The sequence below is a fragment of the Megalobrama amblycephala genome, linkage group LG14 (assembly GCF_018812025.1).
Source record: "Megalobrama amblycephala isolate DHTTF-2021 linkage group LG14, ASM1881202v1, whole genome shotgun sequence".
NCBI lineage: Eukaryota > Metazoa > Chordata > Actinopteri > Cypriniformes > Xenocyprididae > Megalobrama > Megalobrama amblycephala.
Genome location: NC_063057.1, coordinates 22,961,263 through 22,971,669, shown reverse-complemented (window position 1 = coordinate 22,971,669; position 10,407 = coordinate 22,961,263).

Below are 10,407 nucleotides of genomic sequence, written 5' to 3'. Positions count from 1 at the left end.
ATGAATATATCCATCTTATTCCATCTCAGTTTCTCCACAGAATATAAGATCAATAAATAAAATCAAATGTCATCTTTGTTTTGTTAAAGTGCATTATATTAAAAGGGCCATGACTCTTAAAGTCCTTGCAGATGCGCACTGCTCCATTTTTCTGTACAACCAGGACTATTGGAGTAGCCCATTCACTGTACTGTACCAGTGACAGTACTGCCATTTCATGACACGGTTCAGCTCCACTTTGACATTTGGATGAAGAGCATACGTAACGACTCTGGGCTGGCAAAACTTGGGTTTGTGTCTAGGTTTCAATGTTATTTTAGCTTTTATGCTCTTCATTTCTCTCAACTTCTAGTGTATTCAACTGGACTTTTTATTTCTTTGCAGCTCAGTTTGCTCTGACACAACCGCTCTCTGCTATAGAGTGGTAGATAGTCCCCCCGCACAACATACAATGGAAGATCAGCTGTCTGCTTGCCCATTTTCACATGCACACAATTACACCTTCAGGATGCAATGCTTGTCCAGTGTTTGGAGAACAATGTCAGTTGAGCAAAGGGGCATTGGGCATTTTTGCTGTGTTTCCACTCTTAGTTTTTCTGTCATTGTTACTTCTTCTGCAAACGTGACTGATATGGCCCTTTTTTCCACATGTATTACATTTTTTGTCCTTAACCCTTGTGTTGACACTGTCACACAAAGAAAATGTCATGAGCAACAATACCAAACTGTTCATTTTCTTTAAATTTTCCTAATTAAAAACAAATCAAAATGACAAACGCCAGGTCTTTATGTGAACTCATGCAAGTGACTGACAAAATAATTTTTATGTACCTTGCAACTGGTTATTTTGTGAAATTATCCACATGACTGATAACAGGATATTGCATGTGCCTTGCAGACAATGCTTTTACACCATATTAAACAATTAGGCAATATACTAAAATAGTGAACAGTACAAAAAAGTAGCATATCTTATCAAGTTTGTCAACTCCTTGTTTGTTTTTGCTGTAGTAGATGACTTCTGGCTTCTTGTCCTCCCTGGTACTCACAAGGGCATCTTTATGTAGAGTGGTCATCAGTAGGACATTTTTTCTTCGAGCAGAATGACCAGGGCCGGGGGAAGCGCTGGGCAAACTAGGGAATTGACCAGGGGGCAAGACCACTGGAGGGTGCCACAGGCTGCACCATGACGAGCACGAACATTGAATAATCGATGGCTTTGTTAAGAGCAGGGAATCACAATGAGAAGTTCAAATTCTAGTGGTGCTGAATATAGAAGGCATGCACAGGCAAAATGGAAAAGCTTGGAAAGCTATCCAAAATGAACTTTTTCCCGAAAGGTTCTGATACTGCTCAAGAAGCTAACCTTAGTCTAGCTAGTTCTAGTGCTTGTGCAGCAGTGACTAAAGAGCAGAGGGGTGGAAAGATGAAGGATGGAGACATGGCATGCTCTCAAGTCTGGAATTGCAGGTAAGAAAACTGAACTGTCGTAACATGGAGCTGATCAAGAGCGAGAGAAATCACTGGTGTGCCGTACTAACCAGAATCATCAGCACAATATGCCATTTAGCTGAACAGAATTTAGCCATTCGCCTGATGTTTCTCACATTGAACAAATGTCAGTTATTCTGTGTAGTGTGGCTTGTGAGACATCTGGTGTTTCGATAACAGAACACTTTACAGGACTGTGTGCCTATCAAGTGATCACTAATGGCTACTTTCAGAATTTGCATAAATAATGTGTAACTTATTTGTTGGTATTGCTTTGCTAATGTGCACACAAAGGTGTAATTGGGTAATTCACAGGGTAAATGCCTATTGCATTGTTTTACCACAAACTCAAATGATGGCTATCAGTACTACAGTAGCTGTTTTTCCAATGTCGGGCCAGTAGCCTGGCCAGGTGTTTCCAAACACATTCCCGGAGCCTCCCCAGCACTGCACATTTTGCATGTCTCCTTTGTCTGACACACTAATTTCAGGTCTTGGAGTCTCGACTCATGAGCTGATGAATTGAATCAGGTGTGTTTGATTAAGGAGACATGGAAAACATGCAGTTCTGGGGAGGCTCCAGGAATGTGTTTGGGAACCCCTGCAGTAGGCAGGCTCACCTAGTTACCTTAGTAGTATTCTGCATCCCTTCACCACCCCAATTTCTCAATCTCAGCCAGGGATAATGAGAACAACTGTGGGTCTGAGATAAATTTCGAGCCCTCAATCTCCTCGGAAAGCATTGCAGAAGGTCCACGAGCCGGAACTGAACTTGGCTCACCCGAGCTGCCCACAAGACTATTTATCAGCACAGATGATGGGACATTATTTTCAACTTGACTGCAATGTTTTATTCTACATCATTCAATGCATATTGCCTTTAACATAAATTAACCTTTATGCTATGCCCAATCATGCATTTTTCTAAGAGTTTCTCCTAAATCAGCAAGTTAGGGTTTTGTGAATACAGCCCCTGAAGTTCTTAAATCATCTTAAAAACTTAAAATCATGCAGTAACTTTAACATGGAGGGCATTGTGTGTGGAGTAGGTTGATTGGGGACAGTCCCGGTTTTGGGTGTTTGGTCCCCAACAGGAGCCGTTCTCAGAAATGAGAGGTCATTTTACAGCATATTCACAGCTATCAATACCACTGAGATTTTCAATTACCAATACCACAAAAGCTTTCTGGCTTATATCTAAATATAATTATACGAACTACTGAGCATTTGTGATATTCTGTATTAAATTTGCATTGGTTTTTTTTATTATTATATAAACTACAAAAGCTTTACCTTATCTCTGTGTGGTTCAAACTTCAGTGTTTCTGATATGAAGTCCTCAATTACTTTCTCCAGCACCTTAGTGTGTGTTTGACAACAGGCATCTTAAAATCCAGTTAAGAGACACAAAACCCAAACAAGTTACCATTATTTACAATAAATTATAATTTAATATTATTAAACTTTGAGAACCCCAGCATAATACACTATCAAAAGTCAAGACCTCTTGTGTTTTTTCCAGCCATATTAAAGGCACTGTTTCCACAGTGTTGTCTTGTTCAAATTTTGTAATAGAAAAGCAGTCCTCTGTGACCTAAAAGGCACACATATAAAAACTTTATAACTTTAAAATAAATAACATTTAAGTATTAAGGACGCAGACAAACTGGCTAAACCGACCGTCTGCTAGCCGCCTCACGTCACAGAACTCAGATAATTCACAGCACATAGAAACTCTTTCACCTAGATATTATCACATAGAGACTGTGTCTGTACCTCGAACTAGTAAATACAAAAAACTTCCGAAACCTTTTGAGGGTAAAAATTTAATTGATGTTCAAAAAATGAAAATCACAGATAAATCAGATAAACAAATGATAAAGCTTGGGTTACTGAATATTAGATCTATTTCTTCGAAAGCACTTATTGTAAATGAAATTATCACAGACAATAAACTAGACTTGCTGTGTTTGACAGAAACCTGGCTAAAACCAGACGATTACATTATTTTAAATGAGTCTAGTCCTCAAGGTTATGACTATCGACACAATCCTCGACAGAAAGGCAAAGGGGGAGGTGTTGCTGTAATTTATAGTAATATATTCAGAATCATTCAAAAGAATTTCAAATATAATTCCTTTGAAGTGATGGTGCTTTATGTAACATTATGTAAGTTGACATTTGTGCTGGCTACTGTATACAGGCCACCAGGGCACCATACTGACTTTATCAAAGAATTTGCTGATTTTCTATCAGAGTTAGTACTGGCTGCGGATAAAGTCCTTGTTGTTGGTGATTTTAATATCCATGTAGATAATAATAAAGACGCATTTGGATTGGCATTTGCAGACATTTTAAACTCTATTGGAGTTAGACAACACGTGTCAGGACCCACTCATTGTCGTAATCATACCTTAGATCTAATACTGTCGCATGGAATTGATATTGATGCTGTTGAAATTCTACAGCAGAGCGATGATATATCAGATCATTATTTAGTCTCGTGTATAATACAGTTAGCCAAGGCTACAAAACCACCACCCAGCCATAAATATGGTAGAACCATCACTTCTACCACAGATTGCTTTATAAATAATCTCCCCGAGCAGTTTCATCGCCTTAGTATACCTGACAACTTAGAAGAACTCGATGCTGCAACAGAAACTATTGGCTCTCTCTTTTCCAGCACATTAGATGCAGTCGCTCCTTTACGTCTAAAGAAGATTAAGGAAACTAATCCAACGCTGTGGTATGATGAGCACACTCAGGCTCTAAAACGAGCTGTGAGAAAAGCTGAACGTAGTTGGAAGAAAACAAAACTAGAAGTTTTTCGCCTTTCGTGGAAAGAAAAAATGATTGAGTACAGAACGGCTATAAGAAATGCTAGATCTACTTATTTTTCAAATCTCTTAATAGAAAACAAACATAATCCTAGGTATTTATTTGACACAGTGGCTAAATTAACTAGAAACAGAGATTCAACTGCTGACGTTTCCATAGAGCACAGCAGTAATGACTTTATGAACTTCTTTACTTGCAAGATTGACAATATTAGAGAGAAAATTATAAACATGCAACCGTCTACAGTTTCGCTTCAGACAGTGCACTGTAGTGTCCCTGAGGTAAAACTAGAATCATTCGCCGCTATAGGAGAGGAAGAATTATCTAAACTTATCAAATCATCAAAATCAACATGTATGTTAGACCCAATGCCGACTAAACTACTGAAAGAAATGCTTCCAGAGGTCATAGGTCCACTTCTTGATATAATTAATTCATCTTTAACACTAGGATACGTGCCAAAAACTTTTAAGCAGGCTATTATTAAACCTCTTATTAAAAAACCTCAACTAGATCCGAGAGATTTAGTAAATTACAGGCCAATCTCGAATCTACCTTTTCTGTCAAAGATACTAGAAAAGGCAGTTTCAACTCAACTGTGCTCCTTTTTAGAAAGAAATGGAATCTATGAGGATTTCCAGTCAGGATTTAGACCATACCATAGTACTGAGACTGCTCTCGTTAGAGTTACAAACGATCTACTCTTATCATCCGATCATGGCTGTATTTCTTTATTAGTGTTATTAGATCTCAGTGCTGCTTTTGACACTATCGATCACAACATTCTTTTAAAAAGACTTGAAAACTATATTGGCATTAGTGGAATTGCTTTGGTATGGTTCAAATCATACTTATCTGACCGTTATCAGTCTGTAGTAGTTAATGAAGAGATGTCGTATCGATCACAAGTTCAATATGGAGTACCACAAGGCTCAGTACTAGGACCGTTGCTTTTCACTCTGTACATGCTGCCCTTAGGAGAGATAATTAGGAAGCATGGTGTTAGTTTTCACTGCTACGCTGACGATACTCAGCTCTATATTTCCTCGCGCCCTGACGAAACCTACAAATTCACAAAACTAACAGAATGCATAGCTGACATTAAAAACTGGATGACAAGAAATTTCTTATTATTAAATTCAGAAAAAACTGATATCCTAATCTTTGGACCAAAAACTTCCTCACGAAAAAACCTTGAATACTCTCTAACACTTGACGGGTGCTCCATTAAATCTTCGTCCTCAGTTAGGAACCTGGGTGTGCTCTTTGATACCAATCTTTCATTTGAAAGTCATGTTTCTAGTATCTGTAAAACCGCCTTCTTCCATCTAAAAAATATATCTAAATTACGACATATGCTCTCAATGACAAATGCGGAACAGTTGGTTCATGCATTCATGACCTCAAGACTAGATTACTGTAACGCTCTACTGGGTGGTTGTTCTGCTCGGCTTTTAAACAGACTACAGTTGGTCCAAAATGCGGCAGCTAGAGTTCTTACTAGAACCAGAAAGTATGACCATATTAGCCCAGTTCTGTCAACATTACATTGGCTCCCTATTAAACATCGTATAGATTTTAAAATCTTGCTACTTACTTATAAAGCTCTAAATGGTTTAGCTCCCCAATATCTAAGCGAGCTCTTGGTACATTATAGTCCTTCACGTCTATTGCGATCTCAGAATTCAGGTCAGTTGATAATACCCAGAATATCAAAATCAACTGAAGGCGGCAGATCCTTTTCCTATTTAGCACCTAAACTCTGGAACAATCTTCCTAGCATTGTTCGGGAAGCAGACACACTCTGTCAGTTTAAATCTAGACTAAAAACACATCTCTTTGCTCTTGCATACACATAACACATTATCAATACATTAACATTTTTTCAAATCCGTTAAAGGATTGTTACGCTGCAATAATTAGGTCGGCCGGAACCGAGAACATTTCCTATAACACTAGATATACCTGTACATCAGAATAAGAATGGCATCTACGCTAATATCAGTCTCTCTGCTTATCCTGAGGTTTGCCGGGTGCTGGATCCAGGCCGTATCCAGATCAGATGGAGAACCTGTGTCTGGACCTGACTACAACGTAGCCCAGGAGACAATGGGCCTACAGATCCAGTTCTGGCTGCATCTATAATTCAGATTTTTAAATCTCCGTATCCGCTTACATATATTTATATATAATCTATTTTTAATCTCTATAATAAAAATGTATAATTCAGATTTTGATCTCCATATCCATTTACATATATTATATATATCTTCCAAGGGGTTTTTTCCCTCCTAGGACTTTTTTCCCAGTGTTAGCACGCTGGGTTTTTCTCCTAGGGGTTTTTTTCCACCCCTGGGAGTCAGCCGACATTGGCTTAATGTAGCACTATCTTGTATATGTTACATATTACCACGCTTGCTTGTACATCTTATTTTTAACCACTTCTCTTTTTTCTGTGCTTCTAATATGTAAAGCTGCTTTGAAACAATTACCAATTGTAAAAAGCGCTATATAAATAAATTTGACTTGACTTGACTTGACTTAAGTTGGCTGACATGCGAACACTTACCATTCTTTGGAAAGCTGACTTGAGTTCAGATTATAAAGAGGATTCAGACCAAAAATAATAATAAAATAAAATAACCGCTACAAGGCAACACAATGCTCTATAAACAGGTGCTCCAGGTGGTCATACACATGACAAAGCATGCTCTCATGCTCTCCCTCTACAACCTCACAGCATTCCACATCACTAAAAGCAAAAATAGTTCTGAGAGTGGTCCCTGTTGAAAAAAAACCTGCTGGTAAGGTAGGTTTTGAAGCTGGGATGCTGGTTTGAGCTGGTTTATGCTGGTCCTTAGTTGGTTTGGTTTATCTTGGTCAAGTGCTGGTCCTATGCTGGTCAAGTGCTGGTACACCAGCATTCCAGCTTCAAAACCTACCTTACCATCATATGCTGGTTATTCAACAGGGGTAGCCAGTTTTGGTGTTTCTTTTACCTGTCTGTCCATTTCACCAGGCTCTCTGACAATTTGTGAAACAGGACTTCTGCCAGAACGAACCAACCTTTTAAGCTGGTGCAAGTAGCACTCAAATCTGAACGCACTGCACTCATCAAGACTGCCAAAGTGGTTAGCATCAGATGCAAGGTGTACTAGTGTTATACACCAAAAAGTCACTGCCATTCAGTAGTTCTTCAGCATACAAGTTATCTTTCTTGGCAAGGGCAGGACTGACCAGAATAGCTAATGCCACACTGAGCAGCATAAACTGGTCATACAATCTGCCAGGTATGAGACCATTTAGCACAATTTTCCCAGTATAAAGAGCAAACCGGCGCAGTTCTGTGGTCTTCGACCTTTCAGTTTCCTCTAGACAACATGGCTTCCTGGCAAACACAGTAGGGATGGATGGTCAAAGTGCCACAAGTATGCTACTGACTTTCTTTATCTGGCCAGAAGACAATCTAATCCCCTTTGGACCACGCAACCACAAGATACCCAATTTATACATGACACCTAGGCAACATTGATGCATGTAATCAATAGGGATCTGCTTAATCATATCAATAGACAGTTGGCAAAATGGAAATATGTCTGAAAGGAGGTGGCATTCCTCCTGAATGAATGAATGAATCTCTTCTGAGATTTATGTTACTGACATCAGGATAGTCATCCCCCAAACCTTTTTGTGTACGCTTATCAAAGCCATAATACTCTGAATTAATAATTATCCATAACTCATTATGATTATTAATTATGGTCAATTATGAATATTTGAATCAGTTAATCTGATTAACTTGATGTAGCTACATTAAAATTACAATCAATAAATCAGTTCATCCTTTGAACTCTCAGTATTGATTATTAATTAATTCTAAGAGAATGGTATTTTTCATGGCTACAGAAAAAATAATTCTTTCTTAGCATTTACAGTGCTTTTTAATAAGCATTTACAGAGCAGGTAATAAGATCTGATCATTTAAGAGGCAATCTATTGCAGACAGAGAGTCAGAACCAAATATGTATTGTACACAAGTTTTATTAACTAAATCATGAACACATAACATACACTCAGGTCACACACACTTACATAGGTAAAAATGAGCAATGATGGAGTTGAACTGTAAGTGGGACAGGAAATAGAGCTATGGGAAAAAGTCAAAAACAATCTGGAAAAGATTAATCAGTTTTCTCAGTAATAAAGCACCTTTGCTAACAAAGGTGGTTCACAAATTAGTACTAAAAGTGTTCAAATATATGATACTTGCAAAATGCTTTTACTCTGTTGAAGAGCATCGGATCTGCAGGCTGAATAGAAATCCTTGATGGTTTGGTCCTAAGTCATAATCAACATCTTCTGCTTTGGGTGAAGAAATATGAAACAACTTAAGCTGTTAATTTGACTCTTGTAGTAGGAAAGAGGTCTTTTTCCCTTCTAGATGAGCACATGGCTGGGGTGCAGGTTTAGGACTACAGGCCTTGACCTGAAGAGGTCACCCTGCAGGGCGTCAGTCCGTCGAAGCAAGACCGAGATGGAGGAGCATTTTGTGCTGGCTTTTAACCTCAGGTCGAAGTCATACCTCTTAGGTACCCCCTTTCCACCAGCACGAACCAGGTGCTAGTTCAGAGCTAGTGCTAGTGCCAGTTCGGAGTTGGTTCAACTGACGAGCCTTCTAAGAACCGGTTTGCCTTTCCACAGGCTAGAGAGCCACCACAGAGCCAGGTCTTGCGTCACTGTATACGTCTCATATTTCACAGCAAAGCTAGCGCTGCAGCGCCAAACACAAATACACCAGGCTCGTTTGAGATGCATCGACTTCTCGCAAAGCGATCGGCGCATGACATCAAAGCTCTGCGAGAACGATCCAAAAGTACAAGGAGTCGTATGCTCTACAAACGCTCCCGCGGATCCACGGCACCCGCCGAATCGGTCCGCGCTGCTCCGATGCATCTCGAACAAGCCTTCTATCAACAATCGCGGATGTTTCACTACTGTTGATGCTCATGGCTTTGCGAACCTACATCGGCATCCAAACACGGCTCGCCGTAATTTGTATATAGACGGAGATTATGATCGAGCTGCTATTAGCTCGATTAGCTGCTATTTCAAAAATGGCAGTCACAAATTTCTTGTTGGTCATGGTAACCCCGCCCCCAGCCCCTGACGCAAGCGGTTCTTACTTCTAGCCCAGCAATGTTTTGGTGCTACTTACGAACCACTTTTTCTGGTTCGGAGCTGGTGCTTTGTGTGTCGAAAGACAAAGAACTGATTTCAAACTAGGCTCTGGCTCCGAACCAGCACTCAAACTGCCTTGGTGGAAAAGGGGTAAGGGTTGACCTGACCAATGAGAAGGTTGGGTTTCGGAGCGACAACATTCCTCCTGTGGGGGCTTTTTTCACAAGCCCTTGCGTTTGTGGCAGGGGATCTGCATGTGAAACTGGCTGAGTTGTTTTGAAGAAACTATTAAAGATTCTTGTAATACTGATATGTTGCATAGCTATCAATATATCATATACACAATCATTTAAATCTTCAAAATACAAACTTGTAGACACCAAATTTGGTATAGGTGAGTTTACGTTAACCATGGGTTCTTATCATAAAATATGCATACAGCACTGAATACAAAAACAAGAGATAATACACAAACGGTAATAATGGATGCCATGTCCTATGAATATGCATGTTCATTTACAAACAGCCTGTGAATATATATATATGCAGGGAAGTCTGCTTTCAGGGTTTTCAATGTGTCTCTGCTCTTCTGTGGAAACACACATACCCCAGGTGAAAAAAGGTACACTTCTATAATGTACTTAAATTGCTCTATTTTCACACACAAATTTTGTACTTAATATACTAAAAATTCTTCTTTAGTACTTCTTAAGATCATCTTAAGAACATGTAAGTGTACTCAACTGTGCTATTTTGAGACACCATGAAATATGAACTTAAATGTGCTTTTAATATACAATCTCTGTGTTTAGAAAATGTATTTAGATACTACTTATAGTACAATTGAACCCATAGTGTACTACAAGTGGTAACTAAATATATTTTTTAAATGCAGAG